Source organism: Gadus morhua, chromosome 11 (assembly GCF_902167405.1).
Source record: "Gadus morhua chromosome 11, gadMor3.0, whole genome shotgun sequence".
NCBI classification, from domain to species: Eukaryota; Metazoa; Chordata; class Actinopteri; order Gadiformes; family Gadidae; genus Gadus; species Gadus morhua.
Window position 1 is genome coordinate 13,203,585 of NC_044058.1, and position 18,795 is coordinate 13,222,379.

Consider the following 18,795-nt stretch of genomic DNA (forward strand, 5'->3'; position numbering starts at 1 on the left):
TCTGCTGCCACACCCCTAAAAGATTCGCTTCCCAGGTCGCATCTTATCTGATGAACTCCACGGACTGACCTCAACAGATTAGTTGCGAAAAGTCAATGCCCTAACTTCAACTCTGACCTTATCAGTGACTAGCATTGGAATCCAAACTTGTCTACACGTTGTTTTATACATTTTACTTTAAATTGATGTTGTGGCAAAGGCAGGTGTGTTTTTTTTATTTCTTAATAACATAATGTCCTCCTGTTAACTAAGTGACATATCAGCCTTCCATGGTTATACATATGTGATGTGGACACAGTGAGGCGATCTGATGTGGATGTCAGTAATGCATGCATATTCAGGTGTTGATAATCTCATGGACAGTCTCTGTCTAACGACATCGGTGGGATAAGCATGGCAGCTCCACATTCCCACAAGGGAATGTGTGAGCTGCCTCTGGTAGCGTCACATGGACGGAGCGCTGTGTATCACACTCTTTACTGTGAGCTTTCATCTTCATTTGACAGTGAGACGCGGCTTGTTGACTCTAGCTGCTCCAGTCACTAAAACCAGGTGGCAGTGTCTGGAAGTCTTATGGACACACTGCCCACTGTGGCCCTCCTCCAACCCCAGCCTCCTGCCAGCCCATCAGGGAAACCACTACTACCGTCACTACCTCACGTTTTGACAGCTGATCGCGTGAATCTCCTTGTGGTTACATTAGTATAATAATGTACTATTGTGGAGTTATTTACTAAAGTTACTAAAGGCGACATAGTTATGGTTAACATTTTTCCATTGTTATTATGAAGTGTTTCTTATTTGTCGTTAACCCAGAAGTGGGCCTACTGTCTATATTGACCTGTCAAAGTGAATGCTATAATGCATGCATGCATTTCTAATGCTGACGCTTCACCTGCTCCGGTGACTTCTTCAGTCAAGCCACGGAGAGGAGGAAACATCTGGCAAGCAATGTGCTACCGTGTTTGAAAGTGAAACACTTCACTTCAATTTCAGGAGCCTTGTATTTGTCGGTTGCCCCCCCCCACCCCCACCCCGTCCTCCGCTGCTCTGGTTGAGCAGATAGTGTGAGCAGAGTGAAACAGCCAGCAGAGTGGAAGTCCGTCCACCACGGTAGCTTTTGGTGCACATGGTCTGACTGATACAGCCAGTCAGCCAGGTAAAAGATACCACACAAAAACGCCCAAACACATATCTTTATGTCAGTACATCTTGAATAATTCGTCCTATTGTGACTTAATGTGAGAGATTTCCCTGGTCAAAATTTCCTAGAAACGTGGTCAGGTTCCTTGTAACTGACACATTCCTGCAGCTTGTCCAAACACAACAGCCTCAGCCTCCAACACTGGGTCCCTCAGTCCAAGTGCTGTTTGTGTTGTTTTCCTCCCGGTGAGATTGTTGCTTTCTTACATGCTGCTGATCTCACTCTGTGTTTGCCTCGCAGAAAAGGATTCTCTCCCTTATCGGCCCGTTCTGCACTGTGACCATCAAATTAGCCCTTCCCAAGGCGTAACAACTCCCAACGGTGCCAGACATCCAGATACAGACTAGCTACTACTGCTCATAAATCCCTCTCTCATTCCTCCTCTCATCGAGTGGACAAACACACCATAACGCTTTTCAATCCCCCATAGCCGTCCTATGTGCACATTGCAATGAATTGTGTTGTAACATGTTATTGCTCAATGTATTTAATAATGGATCATTATTAAAAGATGAGCTGTTTTTACTGCACGTTGACTCTAAGAGTGTTTATCATAGAGATTACTGTACTGGAACAAACTGTTGAACTGCGTCCACAGAACACAGGACTACACAGTTCTTACTCATTGGGAGTAGCAGTGTGTTGTGAGCACATTTTGCATCCATTATCGATTTTATTTGTGGAAGGACTAGAAGGCGCAGTCTGAGTTGTGATTGGATTCTAAGTGTGGGATCCGGGTACACTTGTTTTTACTCTGTGTGTAGAGGGGATGAAGAGTTTGGGGTCCTGCTTGAGAAAACATTTTTCCCTGATTCGGCTCTACTGGACAGGGAAGGTGTTGCTAAGTTATCTGGGGGAATTGGATGTCCATGACCTGCAGGCTGACTCACAGGGCTGTCCTCAAACTATTTTGCTGAATAATAAGAAAACTATACGGGATGATGAGTGCATTCCACAGAGGGGGGGGGGGGGGGGGGGGGGGGGGGGGGGGGCACACTCCGCTATTTAGTCTGGCGCCCGCACCCTCACATTCAATTTGTCTTTGGATGCAATGCTCTAACCTGAACCCCAAGTCTGAATACTTCATGTGTGTGTGCTCATGCACGTGCACGCGTGCGTGTGTGATGTGTGTGCGTCTGTGTTGTGTCGTGTGTGTGTGTCTGGGCCTGTGTGTGTCCGTGCGTATGTGTGTGTGATGTGCATGTTCATGCCTGTGTGTGTCCGTGAGTGTGTGTGTCCGCGCGTTTGTGTGTGTCCGTGTGTGTTTGCGTGTGCATGCCTGTGTGCGTGCGTGTGTTTGTGTCGGTACGAATGATGTGTGTGTGCGTGCGTGTGCGTGTGTTCGTGAGTGTTGTGTGTGCGTGCGCAGGGCTTCCTGTGCGCATGCTCTTCCTGTGCCTCTCTAATGCAGTTATATAACAGTAGGCAGCACAGCCGGCGTCTGCTGCTGTGAGGCGAGCGGTCTGGTTACATAAGCCTGTCAGAGTCCTACTGGAGCAATAGGGAGAGCGCACACACACACAGGCACACACGTACAAAGCGCACACCTACACAGGTACGCGTGCACACACACACACACACACACACACACACACACACACACACACACAGGAATGCACGCACCTTCCCACACGTGCACACACACGTACGCGTGTGCGCACACACGCACGTATGCAAACACCGAACACACACGTGGACGCACACACAAGCACCACAGTGAGTCCTTGTGCTCCTTCTACTGTCTCCTGCTCCGTCTTACACTTCCTCCCACTCCTTCTCCCTTCCTTCTCCCCCCCCCTCACACTAGTTATTTTCCTTCTATTTTCACTTCACTTTGAGGCTGTTTTGTTAAATTAACAAGAGCCCTTAAAAATGTATCATTCTGCCTGCATGCAGTGTATGCATGTAAGATTCAGTTCCTGAGGGAATCCTAATTTAACCTTCGACTAGCTGTGAACCATGCAGATGTGAGTGCAGTGAGGGGAGCAGAATGTGGTGAAAGGTCCCGAACCAGCTGCATGCTGGCCTGTAGTCCAACCTTTGATCTTCAGGGAACCAGAGGATCGGCCTGCAACAGCCTTCCACTTTATCTTCAGCCCCTCATTGGACGTTGAGTGATGACATCACATCAGCAGCAGAAGCCATTGGATTATCCCCCTGGCCCCTCCGTGAGCCCCCACATCCATCTAAAGGCCAATTGATTTGTGTTCCAAGGTGCTGAACTCTGACCTTTGTGTGTCCTGCGTCTTCAGCCTCTGTCACCTTCTCGTCCTTTATGTTGTAACCAGGATGGGAGGAGAGGGACCTTCAGGGTGATACCATGGGAACCACCCTATCCCTCACACAACCAGACCTCACTACAATCAAAAGTAAAATCTGATTGACACAGGGAATAACCAGATAAGCATTCAAACTGTCATTTCAAATGTCTTAATTTTTTTGTTTAGACGGTGATTAATATGAAGCAATCGGTTTTAGACCCATTGCTACTAATTGCCCGCTTCTACCACCTCGAGCCTTGTACCCTACCAGCCAAGAGGAGCCAGTGGGGGAGGAGGGAAGGGGGCGGGTCCGCCTTGAACTCTTGGTGGTGCGGAGGAGCTGACGTCATCACGTCGTGTTGCGCTCACCAGCTGAACGCGGCGTCGCGGCGGTCCAGTTTGACGGCGATGAGCGGAGAGAGGAAGACCCCTCCACGGTGTCTCTAGGAGCGGGCTGCTGCTGTTGGTGTGTCCCCGTCGATTCCACGAAACCAGCAACACATTCAAGGAAGCGTTTCGTTGTGGGATAAATGAATTCAACAGCCACCACGTCGTAGAAAACGGTAAGCATTGCACCTAACATGACGGTGTGTTTTGTTATATGGCTATGTGTGTGGTTATGTGGGTTGTTTGGGTGTTAGATGGCTGTGGGTGTGCGCCGTGGTGAAGAATGTAAACATCTTCTGGTGTGAAGTTGAGGACACTGGCGGTCAGTTTGGTCCACAAGCTCACACGAAGTTCAGATGCCACAGAACATGTCAGAATAAATGTTAGGCTATGTTAACGTGCATGGATGCAACATCCTCAACACGTTGTCCACGGTCCCTCGTCTGGTGTTGTTGTGTTATTATTTATTATTTTAGACCTGGATCTCATTTTTTATATTTTTCATCTCGTAATGTAATAAGTAGCAGGGACATCTGTCCACAGAAAACAAGATGAACTGTACGCCTCGACATGTAACAACATTGATACCCCTGTCTGTATAGAGCTTTAAACACCGTCTAAATCCCGTAGCTGCCCAGACAGCATGTATCGAGCGGGGAAACACCTTCACCTGCCAGACAGTTAGGAGATGACATCATCATGGTGCACTGTTATTGATACGACGCGACGTGACAGTTGGAGTAAAATGATCCAGAAGTGCGTGATGGTGATCTGCACCAGGCTACAGCAGATATCATTTGCCTGAATTGAAACCATATCTCCATATGACTCATTGTGTATTGACCGCCCCGGACACACTTACACATACATGATCAGCATACTGAGTTTCAGTTTGAAAATCCGTCCCCCGCTGCATATCTGCTTTCTATGACCAGGGAGCCCCCAGACATTGGAATGAACTGTAGATCACCACACTGGAACTACGTCGTCTAGGAAATACAAAAAATAGCAACTTGGCACAAAAGAGCTGAGGAGCTGTCGAGCTGAGACGACATTTGTGGAAAGAGGAACTAACTGTCATGCAAAAACGTGGTTGTGCTGCCAACCTCGTCATGATGAAGTGCAACAGAGTGTGCAACGCTTGGGGTGGGGTGTGTGTGTGTGTGTGGGGGGGGGGCGTTGCAGTGTCACTGCCCGGCACAGGGGGCTTCCTACTGTAAAGTACAGCACACAGAGACGCTGCAGTGCCGTGGAGTGTCAGACCGGTGGAGCGGACTCGAGTGGAGAGTGGCCAATATGCAATTATTTCTTATTGAATCAGCACAAAGTGGTCGTGGAGCGCCGGTCCGGGCCGAATGGAGAGCACTTGTAGTGCTGCTGACTGTAGACGGAGCCCCTACCTCAGCACCACCCGGGCACATTACTGCATCCACCCCGCGCACACGCACGCTCACACACAACCCCAACACTTTTTGGGATAATCTCTAATAGATCGACTTCTTAGCCCCAAGATTATGAGTATAGTAGTGTAGCCAGTTAAAGCTCCAACTCTAGCTTTGTTGGTAAATGTGAGGAAGTGTGGTGGCTTATTTTGTGTAATTAGCATGATACTGAGAGTGCTGAAGCCAGTAATCTGCCAGTGGAAGGGTTTATCATGCATGGTGTGCTTAAATGGATTGTGTTTTGTTCACGTGAATATGTCCTGTGAGTTAGTTTGGAGATAATTAAGGTTATACAGAGACCTCTTAGCTGTTCAAACATGTTATGCACTGTGTGTGTGTGTGTGTGTGTGTGTGTGTGTGTGTGTGTGTGTGTGTGTCTGTGTGTGTGTGTGTGTGTGTGTGTGTGTGTGTGAGACCTGCAACTCTCCCTGGCTCAATGGACACTCCAGATGGGAAGGGCAATCTTGCCAAGGCAAAGACGCTAACACACACACGCACACATACGAGCAGCACATGCGTCTGTCATACCTATCCTTCATCACGCTCGCTGACTCAGCTCGCAGGAGGCAACATGTTGATGACGAACGCTCAGCGCATGCTGATCCATGGGCAGGGGTAGTGTTGGGCTGTAGCGTCACTCGGCTTCACTCGCTCAGCTTCGCTAGGGATGTATTGAAGCACGGGCTCTGGTGAATGTATGACAACTGTTCTGTGTGGTTTCTTTTTATTTAATATATATATAATTTATTAATAAAAAACGGGGCAGGACTACAGAGGTCCATCGGGTTTCCTACCAATCGATGAGGAGTCCCCACTACTTGGCAGAGAGCATCCTGCGATTTCCTATGCCCAGCCTGAATCATTAAGTATGAGTGTGTGGATGTGTGTAGATGCATGCGTGTGAGTGCATGCTTGTGACGTTAGTTTACAGTAGTGTTGTATAGCCAGTACAGTTCCCTCCAGTCCTCGCTAGGATGGTTGCTTACAAATCAAGAGAGCTGAGGGGTGCGGCGGTCTGTGTGCGGGACGTGTGTGGAGTGTGTGCTTCCTGCGCGCGAGCATGGCAGCGTTAAGTAACGCTACAGGGTACACGACAGGAAGCCCAGATAAACTGAGCCGTTTTAATGGCTCACTGATTTTAACACTCCTGTTTAAAATGTGGTCAATCATTAGCTGCCATTGTGGGCTGGTTGGAGGCCCGTGGAATGTCAGAAGGATTGTTTAGTTTTTATTATAAGCTTCATTCATTGAAGATAGGAAAAGATGCGTCGCAATTAAACAACCGGTTGCATTTTTAATACAGAGGATGTTCAATATACAAGTTGATTCAATTAAGTGTGTGTGTGTGTGTGTGTGTGTGTGTGTGTGTGTGTGTGTGTGTGTGTGTGTGTGTGTGTGTGTGTGTGTGTGTGTGTGTGTGTGTGTGTGTGTGTGTGTGTGTGTGTGTGTGTGTGTGTGAGCGAGCTCCTGTGCCCCACCACAGGTATGTGGCAAGGCCAGAAGCTCAGAGAGACAGATGACTCTCTGATTAAAAAAAGAATGAATAAAGACTGGTGCTGGCCACGGCCGGGCAGAAATGAGTACAGTAACCTCACAGTGTCTTCTTACGGCCCGGCATCACCAGAGGCGATGGCCGTCCACTTTGTATCGGATACAATATCGCGTGGGGGCAAGGGATTGTGGGAAGGCTCGCATGCCAGTGAAGTCTTGCGGCACATTCAAGGGTTTCGGGAAAAAAGGTGAACTTCCGTTAACTGTATGCCAATGAACACGTACTGCGGAGACTATCGAACATGCAATTGGACAATCATCATTCAACTATTCCTGGCAGCCAAAACGGAATCTCTGAGTTTCCTGGTTTTAAGCACTTCCATCGACAACGCTGTAAACTCCCAAAAGCAGCAACTAGAGAGTTTGCCGGGCGATTCACCGCGATGTCAAATGCAAGGCAATGCGTCCGATGGGGCATGGTCGTAAGCAGGTTACATAAATAATAGAATTATGCTGAGCCTATTCACTAACATTTGTTGCAGGCAAGGTATTGACATTTATTTATCTGTCTCTCTTTTCCTCCCTGATCCAATTCTGGTGGGTCCTCGCCAAAGTTGTCATCAATGTTCCATTGTTTCCCTTTTCCTCTCTTGCTGTCAGTTATCTACACGTCCACATTTCCTCTTTAATTTTGAACTGGTCCGGCCATACTCGAAGAAACGTGTGTGTGTGTGTGTGTGTGTGTGTGTGTGTGTGTGTGTGTGTGTGTGTGTGTGTGTGTGTGTGTGTGTGTGTGTGTGTGTGTGTGTGTGTGTGTGTGTGTGTGTGTGTGTGTGTGTGTGTGAATAAAAATGACTGGGTAAATTACAGTTTTGATAGAGAACTTCTGCCCCCCCCCCCCCACCGTGTGTCCATCAGTGTCTCTCTCTCCCCCCTCAGTGTCTCTCTCCCCCCTAAGTGTCTCTCTCTCCCCCCTCAGTGTCTCTCTCTCTCCCCTCAGTGTCTCTCTCTCCCCCCTCAGCCCCTCTCTCTCCCCCCTCAGTGTCTCTCTCTCCCCCCTCAGCGTCTCTCTCTCCCCCCTCAGTGTCTCTCTCCCCCCTCAGTGTCTCTCTCTCTCCCCCCTCAGTGTCTCTCTCCCCCCTCAGCGTCTCTCTCTCCCCCCTCAGCCCCTCTCTCTCCCCCCTCAGTGTCTCTCTCTCCCCCCTCAGTGTCTCTCTCTCCCCCCTCAGCGTCTCTCTCTCCCCCCTCAGTGTCTCTCTCTCCCCCCTCAGTGTCTCTCTCTCCCCCCTCAGCGTCTCTCTCTCCCCCCTCAGTGTCTCTCTCTCCCCCCTCAGTGTCTCTCTCTCTCCCCTCAGTGTCTCTTTCTCCCCTCTCAGTGTCTCTCTCTCCCCCCTCAGTGTCTCTCTCTCTCCCCCCTCAGTGTCTCTCTCTCCCCCCTCAGCCCCTCTCTCTCCCCCCTCAGTGTCTCTCTCTCCCCCCTCAGCGTCTCTCTCTCCCCCCTCAGTGTCTCTCTCTCCCCCTTGCGGTGCTTCCTGCTGTAATGCGGGGCTTCCCTGTGGTAGCCTGGCAGCTGCTGAAACAGCCAATCAGGTTTAGCAGGGATTTCGGCTCTGTGAGGGCATGCGTGTGTGTGTGTGTCAGTGCGCCAGTGTGTACCCAAACCTCAGGGAGAATCCATCCAGCTCTGCCGGAGATCCGACAAACACGTGCAGGCAGCGGTCCGTGTTGTTCTACAATTACCCCGAACTAGGTCGTTCTCTCTCGCTTTCTCGTCGTTCTCTCTCGGTCTCTCGGTCTCTGTCTGTCTTTCTCTCGGTTTTTCTCTACCTGTCGTGTATCTGTCCATCTTTTCGTCTGTCTGTCTGAAGGACAGCTACGTTTAGTGTATGTAGCTACCCGTATCTAGCCTGCTCTCCTGTCCCTCAAGCTGTCCCTCAAGGGTTCCAGGTTCCCTCTCTGATCTTCTCGGTCCTTCTGAACAGGGAAGATGCATCTTGTTTGTCCGGCACACTAGCTAAATAATGAAATACTACAATATGACTTATGAGTAAAGAGCAATAGTGTTGGGAGCGGTCCTGTCTCGATCAACAGTAGAGCAAGGCATTACCACAGACAGGGTTTGGGGTTAGTCTCCCACTATTCTAGCCTTGCTCCGCCCGCCTAAGTACTTCCGCTCAATTTTGATTTCCCTTCAGTACTAGGTCTGGGTCTGTGGTATGTTAGTTGGTTTTCTCCTTCCAAATTATCTGCGTCCAATCAGCGGGAGTGGCTGAGAACAATGACGTTAAAGTCAGCTCTCGTTGACGGACATCTTCACGCACGGTGTTTGTTTGGTTTGTTTACAGCCTGCGAGCAACGTGATTCCCGGCCAAACGTTAGCGATTGGTTATGGCAGATCCAGAGTGGCACTGGGCAGATCCAATAGTTTTGAACTTCAACAGACACCCGCCTTCAAGTGAGTTAACGTTTGTCAATTGAGTAGGTCCAGACTCTCTGTACAAATGAAATGAAGTACGAGAGTCTGGTAGGACCAGGCTACCACTAATCCGACCCATGCTTAGAATGTATACACTTATGGTATGGTTAGACGCATGCGATAAATGCGCCCAGCAAATAGAATATTGAGTATATTATATTATACCTCACAGGAGCCGGTGACTTCGCAAATAATTGTGTGTTTGCCTTGAAGGTGTGTGCGTGTATATTTTGCGTGCCAGTACCTATTTGTCTCTGGACCACAGCAGTGCTGCGTTAAAGTGCCTGCAGAAGTGCCGTCCCCGCTCCCATCGCTGGTGTTGTCAGGTAAGGTCGTGTGCTTCAGATGATGTTAATTATGCAGGATGGGGGTGAGGACCCGTCACTACCAAAGGTCGCTTCCGCCTCGCCCTGTTTTTAGAGCTCAACAGGCAACCTCTGCAGAGTCTCAGTACTTACCAGTGGACATGGTGCAGGTGTGGTAGTGTTGAACCCCCCCCCCCCCCCCCATGTATAACTTCCCCTTCGTTCCCCGCTGCACACACGAGATTACCTCAGGCTTTAGGTTTATTAGCTTTTTGTGTGTACGCTCCATGTCAGAATGCGTGTGCCGATTTAGTTTTCTATATTCTGTGGTTTTTGGTTGTCGTTGTCGGTGCGATGTGTGTCCGTGGCCCCGTGCCAAGGGGTTCTGAAGGGCTAATTGAAGGTCAATATTAGCATGAGAGCATTCCACCAGACAGCTCCCCAGCTCCGTCTGCTCCAGCACAGGCCTGCAGTGTGTCCGCACAGAGGTGGAGGAGCCGCCGGTCTGCTCGGGCCAAGTGAGCCAAGGTGGGCTGGAGGTTATGCGTTGCCTCAACTTTATATGTATACATGGCAGTACAATGGGCCGGGGTTTAAATCCCCCCGCTGACCGTCAAAGCACTCCCCCTCAAACAATGCTAATGTAGTTGTGGCTGGGAGACTAAATATCGGGTCGACCTCCAGCTGTTTCTATTGCCCACTCTTCAACTGCTTCTTTCTTTTATTCCATTATCATGTATCCCCAAAGTTACCATTTGTCATTGGGTGTTGACCTACAAAAAGTTGAATTGACTTTCTGCCTGTGAGATATGTTGGACGTCATGTCTATTGTCTATAATTGATTCTAGCCCTAGAGTCCGTGGAACAGGACCAGTAACCCCGAGCCATCGGGTCAGCTCAATACGCCAGCTAATGTGAGCGTCCAGAGCTATTAATGGAAAGTGAGAACAGCAGGGTTGCGTGTAAAGGCTGCGAGTCTGCAGGGGGGGGCTGAGGATGGCAGATAGAGAGGGCTAATGCAGTTCACTCGCTTGCTTATGTTCTACACATTATGCCTCTCTCTCCCTCCGTCTCTGTGTCTCTCGCTCGCTCCTCCTGCACGCTCTCTCTCGCACACGCACAGGCACACGCTTGCACACGCACACATACATTCATATATATATATATATATATATATATATATATATATATATATATATATGTGTGTATGAATATGTATGAATATATGCATATGTATATGAATAAGCAAGCACCCGGTCGATTCTGAGCGGCGAACAACCTGCATTCTAACGCTGCAGGGGCTAACCTGTGGACATTTCTTTACATCCCTATTGAGAAAACCCTACACACACACACACACACACACAGACACACAGACACTCAGACACGCACACACGCACGCGCGCACATGCACGTGCGTGCACACACACGTACACAGCTCCCTCACCCTGTCCCTAACCCGGCCCTGCTGACTCAGACTGATCCGCTGTAATTGAGGAAATAAACAGCGGATGGAAAACAGAAAGCCGTCTGTGAGGGACCCGGGACGCTCAGCCAGGGACTACCCGGTGTGTCTGTGTGTGTGTGTGTGTGGGGGGGGGAGGTAAAGACGAGCTGATCCCGGACCTGGAGAGGAGCAGGAAGGAGGAAGAGGGGGGGGAGGCTTTGGGAACAGCTTGCTTCCCGATCCCATCTGAGAACAGGAGAGACTGGAGTGTGTCCCTGTGTCTCTCACACAGGGTTCATGAAGTACCTGTTCTGACTTCATAGTATGTGGTGTGGTATTCCGGGAGGCTTTCTGTTGTGATATCATCCTGCTGCCCGCCCACAACAGTCCGTACTCCAGGTAGTCTCTCGCTCATTCACTCACTCTCTCTCTCACGCTGTGCGGTGCTCCGTCCTCGTCCTAGGGGGAGGGGGGGGGGGGTAATGAGGTCAGGGGTACAGATGTAGAGGTACAGATGTAGAGGCGGGGGGAGGGGGGGCTATTTTTCTTCCTGGCACCCTGGGACAGACTGATGTGCCAGGTAGCAACTGTAGCGTACAGTGTGTTCAGTTCTCTCTCTGTCTCTCTTTCTGCCTCTGCCTCTATCCTCTCTCTCTCTGTCTCTCTTTCTGCCTCTATGTTCTCACTCTCTTCTCTCTTTCTGTCGCACTCTGCCTTGCTGCCTCTCTATTACCTGTCTGCCTTTCTCTCTGACTGCCTTACTATGTCTCATAGAAAGGCTATGTCCTCTCTCACTCTGTCTCTATCTCTCCCTTTTTCTGCCTGTCTCGGTACTTCTCTGCATTATGGTAATGATGGCCTCCCATCCAGGCCCAGCTGCGTGTGCTTGTGCGTGCGTGTGTGTGTGTGTGTGTGTGTGTGTGTGTGTGTGTGTGTGTGTGTGTGTGTGTGTGTGTGTGTGTGTGTGTGTGTGTGTGTGTGTGTGTGTGTGTGTGTGTGTGTGTGGTTTCCTGGAGAGTATAGCAGGACTGCTCACCCCCGCTGCTGTAGAGTAGTAGTGTCCATTACAGTGGGAGTACCTCAATTACAGGGAGGGGGCGGGGGAGAGAGAGAGAGGGGCAGAGAGAGCTGAAGGATGAAAGTGACAGCGGATCTTGTATGGATAAAATTGATTTGTCTTTGAAGTGAAAAGTGTAGCGATAATAAGACGGTTGTGGACATGCAGGTCTGTTTCTGCAGGGGAAGACACACACATAAACACACATTGAGTGCGCACATACACACGGATCAACCACACACACAAACACAAACCCGTACACATACACAAACACGTGCACAATCACATGCAAAAACAAACACACCCAACCAAAAATATCAGCATGCTTACGTGTACATACACACACAAATAAACATGAACTCAATCACTCACTCACTCACTCACACGTGTGTGTGTGTGTGTGTGTGTGTGTGTGTGTATATATATATATATATATATATATATATATATATATATATATATATATATATATATATATATATATATATATATATATATATATATATATATATATATATATATATATATATATATATATATATATATAATGTGTGTGTATGTATATATATGTATATATATATACATATGTATATATATATATATATATGTACACAGTATATGTATATATATATATGTACAGTATATATATGTATGTATAAACACGTACACAAACAGACACACACACAAATTTGAGCATGCATATGTGTACATACACACACAAATAAGCATGAACACACACACTAATGTCAATAGCTTTAGGGTCATCTGTCATTGACTGCTCTGTAGTTTCTGCATATTCAGCTTCATAACACGCTCATACACGTTTGTGTTGTCTGTTCATCTGTGTGTGCATGCGTGTGATTGTGTGTGTGTGTGTGTGTGTGTGTGTGTCTGTTGGTGTTTGTGTGTGTGAGTACAGGTGAGGCCTAATCGGAGACCCTGAAGCAACCTTGGCTGTGGTGAATGTATACGTGTGTGTGTGTCTGTGCGTCCGTGCGCCTGTGCGTGCGAGTGTGGGTGTGACCCTGAGAAGGACCAGGGGATGAGCATGGATGAAGGCTTGTTGCGGTCGTTTCAATGTTCTCTCTGTGACGACTACACAATACATTCTGGTAGAAACAGTTAGTGCTATTTTAGTCACAATTTAATGTGTTGATTAAGCCAAAGAAAACTATTTGGCTTTGACGTGATGACGCCATTGGCACAACCTTGAATAAGAAGAAGTAATGAACAAGTAATGATAGTGTTGTGGTTCTAACGAAAATTATCCACGATTAAATATCCACTATATTGGGTCGTTCGAGATTTACCTTATGTCTGCATTTTAGTTCCCAGGGTTGACATTCACACAGAAAAAGGTGAAAACACCCTATCATCAATAGTTTCCTGAAACTCTGCGTCAGCATCCAGAGTTCTCCAGAGTTCGGTGTATTCACAACCTTCTTCTATCATCTGCCTGAGAGGGTAGGCTGGCTGTTCCTGTAGAGATTCACGTTGTTTGCTTTGGCTGGGGTGCATTTCATATTGCTACTGCCAGCTTTCATTAGTTGAGAACAGAGAAGGGCTCGTTCTGGTGTGGCTCATTTATTGGTTTCTCAGCCCCCACATCTCTTATTGCATCCTGTTGGCTAATCATTTTTTTTATTCAATACTTTTTTTATCAGGAGGTCTCATTGAGATCGAAATCTCTTTTGCAAGAGAGCCCTGCGACAATTACATATGCATAAAACATCACAAACAAAACAATTAAAGAGACATAGACACATCCATCAAAATATTGAACAATTTGTTAGCTGATGCACTCTAAGATCATCTGTACAGGGTTACCTTTGTATCTGTCTTTAAGCCTGAAGGTGTAATCAGCTTATTGCTGCAACAGGATTGTCCAGAAGCTGAGCTTCCTGTTTACATGACTGTCTGTCCAGGAGGCCCCTGCAAAGGTCGCTCTAGTAGGTTACAGCGGGGAGCCTTCCAGAGGGTGATTCCAGACAGCAGGCCTCCTCCGTTGTTAGCCCGTATAGGCCGACACACCGGCGTTATGCCACCGGGCAAGATCTAACAGGAAATCAATGTAGCTAACCACCTGTTGTTCCCGCTGTTCTCGCTCTAACATACACAAAGTTGTCTCTATGTCTGACTCATCGCTTCTTCATCTTCATCTACTTCATCCTCTCCTTCTGCTTCTTCTTCTTCTGCTTCTTCTTCTTCTTCTCTCTCTCTGTCTCTTCTTCTTTTTCTTCTTCTTCTTCCCTCTCTCTGTTTCTCTTTGCCCTGGATCCGCCTCACTGGCTTTCTTAACAAGAAAATGCAGACCGCTTTCTCTTCCTTTGTGTCAGAACAACATGCCCCTGCAGCTGGAGCTCTCCGGGTGAGTGAGTATCTGAGCTGGGTGGGTCGGTGGTTGAGTAGCTGAGCTGGGTTGGTGGGTAGGTGAGCTGAGCTGGGTGGGTGAGTATCTGAGTTGGATGAGTGAGTATCTGAGCTGGGTGAGTGAGTATCTGATCCGGGTGGGTGGGTAGGTGAGTATTTGAGCTGGGTTGGTGAGTATCTGAGCTGGATGGGTGGGTGGGTAGGTGAGCTGAGCTGAGCTGGGTGGGTGAGTATCTGAGCTGGGTGGCCAGGTCGCTGACAGATGGAGGGCTGGGTTGAGGAGCCCCTGGTCTGCAGAGTCCCGTGTCTTCATGATGTGGCGACAGCTGGATGGATCCACCGCTCACAAGACCCACGGCTCAGTTACTGTATCATGAGACCTTTGTGTGTGTGTGTGTGTGTGTGTGTGTGTGTGTGTGTGTGTGTGTGTGTGTGTGTGTGTGTGTGTGTGTGTGTGTGTGTGTGTGTGTGTGTGTGTGTGTGTTAAACATGGTTGGTTATGGTTGAATTGAAGTGTGTATGGAGCAGGAATGTGTCTGTGTGTTACTGTACACCAGTGGGCGCAGATGGGTTTCTGTGTGTGGCCTTCCCCTGAGCATAAACACATCTGCTGGGTACCAGCAGTGACACGTTGTGTCTGTCTGGTGGATGAAGTGGGTCAGTTAGATTACAGCATGAGGCTTGGAGTCAGACTCCAGAGGAACCTCCGCGTGGCCCTTCTGACTGATTCAAGCAGGCCCGTTGGACGCTTGATCTATCTCCACTACAGTTTGTTGTTGTCACTGTAGATGTCGTTGTACCTGGGGCCATAAGCTGTCATCAGCCCATGAGATCCTCCAGTTATTTGTGTTTAGGTTTCACAATGAAGCGAAACCTAAATGTCAGGCAGCCATCGAATTCCGAAAATGGGCGCAGCTTCACGTTGTTCAAATGACTTCAGCCAATCAGAGTGACACTCGTCCTCTCTTTGCTCATGCCGTATCCATTTATGTTCATCTTTCAACGTCTTTGTGTAATTTAGACCATTTTGATAGCTCTCTTCTCGCCGGGTGCCACCATTGTCTTTTTTATATCGCCAGGCTGCGGCACTCCTTGTTCATCATGAATGGAAACTCCCTCTCCCGAACACCGATTGGTTCTATCATACCTCCCCCTAGAGCTGGTTGGTCCTATAATACCTCCCGCTAGCTGATAGTCCTATCATAAATCCCCCTAGAGCCGATTGATCCAATCATACTGCTCCCTCGAGCTGATTGTTAAAACCCTGAGAGCTGATTGGTCCTGTAATTTAAACCTTTTTGGAAAAAAAGAATTTCAAAAGGATCTTTGGTACAGACAAATTGGCAGAGATCATCAGAATGTGAGCTCAGAGATGCGGCTGGTCTCACCAGACTAAGCCGGAGGTAGTGAGAGATTGACGTCATTCTTATATATTTTAACATTCATAGTTTCTTGGCAAGCGCAGCAGAACACAATCCAAAGCAGACCGCTCATGATGAATGTCCACGGTAGATAAACTCTGGTGTAAAATCTATTTTGTTGGGCTGCCTGTGTCTTGTACACACACACACACACACACACACACACACACACACACACACACACACACACACACACACACACACACACACACACACACTCCCACGCATCCATACAAACTTCTCCCTCACTAGGAACCTGTTTTAGCTGAGCTCGATTGCTGTGAGTGATTGATGACATGTCTCATTCAGCCTGGAGCGGCACTTCCTACACCCACACTTACTCCGAATACCGTTCTTCTGCTCCACTGCTGGAGGGCTCATAGTGTGTAGACAGAGCCAGGGGTGCTGTGGCTTCTGTTGGAGAAGAGACAACATGCAAGACTCTCTCCCTCGCTCCCTATCTCCCTTTGACTCTACCTTCTTCATGAGACGTCATTCAAGTACATGCACATGCACAAAATCCCAAACACACACACAGAAATGTACACATACAGACAAACATACAGATATACACACCCAAACCAAACCAGATCAACATGCATTAATTGCATGCAGCCATTGGGCCACTATTCCTGGAGCTCCAGCCCTGGGCCAATAGCCCTGGACTTCCTGCCCTTGACCTCTACCCCTGGCCACTAGCCTTTGGCCCCCTAGCCCTGGGCCACTTGTCCTTTGCCACCAGTTCTTGGCCGCTAGCCTTTGGCCACCTATTCTGGGCCACTTATTCTGGGCCACTTATTCTGGGCCACTTATTCTGGGCCATTAGCCTTTGGTCACTAGCATTGTGTCACTAGCCCTGGACCACTAGCCCTGGACCACTGGCCCTGGACCACTAGCCCTGGACCAATAGCCCTGAACCACTAGCCCTGGACCACTAACCCTGGACCACTAGCCCTGGACCACTAGCCCTGGGCCACTGGCCCTGGACCACTAGCCCTGGACCACTAACCCTGGACCACTAGCCCTGGACCACTAGCCCTGGGCCACTGGCCCTGGGTCACTAGCCCTGGGCTGCTAGCCCTGGGCTGCTAGCCCTGGGTCACTAGCCCTGGGTCACTAGCACTGGACTGCTAGCCCTGGACCACTAGCCCTGTGCCACTATCCCTCGGCCACTGGCCCTGGGCAACTGGCCCTGGACCACTAGCCCTAGACCACTAGCCTTGTGCCACTCGCCCTTGGCAAGAGGGACAGCATTTGGCAGGAATGTGCGGCGAACGTGTCTCGGTTCTGAATGGAGGTGTTGTTGCTGTCTGCAGCGGTTCTCTGGGACAGCCCAGGAATGAGTGAAATCCCTTTTCCGCAGGGTGTCCCTCTCTGCGTGGTGGGGAGAGATGAGGAGTACACCAGTGGTCACGGTGGTTTGTGTGTGTGTGTGTGTGTGTGTGTGTGTGTGTGTGTGTGTGTGTGTGTGTGTGTGTGTGTGTGTGTGTGTGTGTGTGTGTGTGTGTGTGTGTAGTGGTGAAGCGGTGAAGCTGTGTTTCGGCATGGCGGTGGAGCACACTTAGACAGAGCTTCCACCTGTTGACGCTCCCTGGAGCTGTTGTGTGTGTGTGTGTGTGTGTGCCACTGCTAGTATAGCAGCAGCAGCACCCTACAACCCAAATAAGAAAGGTTCACTTATGGTTTAACACACCAGCCGGCCCGGATCAGTGACTCTTCTTGTTGCCGGCGGCAGGAGTCAATCCTTAAGCAGCTTCTGTACACGCGTGTGTGTGTGTGTGTGTGTGCTTAGACTCTCATCCGTTTATAAAGACAGCTTTATAGCCTTTCTGGTTCTGACAACCCAAGGGGAAGAAATGGCAGAACACTCTTAACGTTTGCGGTTTCTAGAATCTTTCCAACCTCAGCCGGCCTCGAAAGAAAAAAAAAAAACTTGGTCCGACCGTGGATTCACCAGTAGCTTAACTTCTTTTAAACACTGAGATGTCTTTCTATTCTAACTGTATAGGTGCCCTCATGAATAAGTCAACGCATATTTGCTTAAGCCTTTCCTCCTCACTGTGGCTGACTTGATGTGATAGCTTCATACCTGAAGCCAAATCTCATTCCGCTTGAGCGAGCAAATATAAGGCAGCCCGTTGTGCCAGGAAGGTGTGGTAGACGGCATTGCTGATCATTTGCATCATGCTGGTTCTGCAGTTTGGACCCCCACCTTTCCACCCACTCCGCTCCCATCCATCTACCCACTCACCCATCCCTCCACCCGCACATACACCCATCCAGCCATCACCTCCACCCACGCACCCAGCCACCTGCGGAAACCTGTTTTTGGTTATTTTTTTCTTCTCAAAGGCCACTTCCTCTTTCTATTTTTGAACACTCTTCTGTTTCCATACGCTTTGTCACTCTCTGCCCACCATTCTACCACACGGCTGGTTCTCTGTCAGACGGCCCCACCGCAGCAGCGACGGTGTTGACGAGGACCCCTCGGTGACCCAGACCGGCGGATTCTGGTTCTCTTTGGCCTACGGAGACCTGCAGGCTCGTCTGTGCGTCCCCCCCCTGGTTCTCGATTGACTGGTTTTATGACTAAACCGTGCTGTTGAGCCGTGGACGTTAAGGAGAATTGGAGGTCTTTTAACCCCTGTGGCTATATGTGCTCTCATGGGTTGATAAACAGCGTGTCACTGAGGGGTCTCCCTCTGTAGCGTGTGAGACTGTTAAAGCCGTGAGAAGGAGACGCTTGAATGTGGGCGTGAAGAAGCGGAGGGGGTTGATGGCGGTCTGCAGTCGGGCGAGTCACTGTCGTGACTGGTGTTCTCCTGTGTGATGCTAGTCAAGGCGCCGTGAGACGCCTTATCAGATTTGGCATTCTTGATCTACTGTCTGGGAACGCTACTCTCCTGAGGTAGTGTTACCTGGCCGGTGGACACA

General features: G+C 49.1%; 1 protein-coding gene across 1 annotated transcript in view; it reads left to right on the top strand.

The window, feature by feature from the left end:
• The first annotated feature begins 3,829 nt into the window (after positions 1 to 3,829).
• hivep3b (HIVEP zinc finger 3b) overlaps positions 3,830 to 18,795 on the top strand; it is a 40,417-nt gene continuing 25,451 nt past the window's right edge. Inside the window, exon 1 of the mRNA XM_030371046.1 lies at positions 3,830 to 4,028. The gene's annotated coding sequence lies outside the window, so the exon portion shown is untranslated. The remainder of the gene's footprint in view (positions 4,029 to 18,795) is intronic.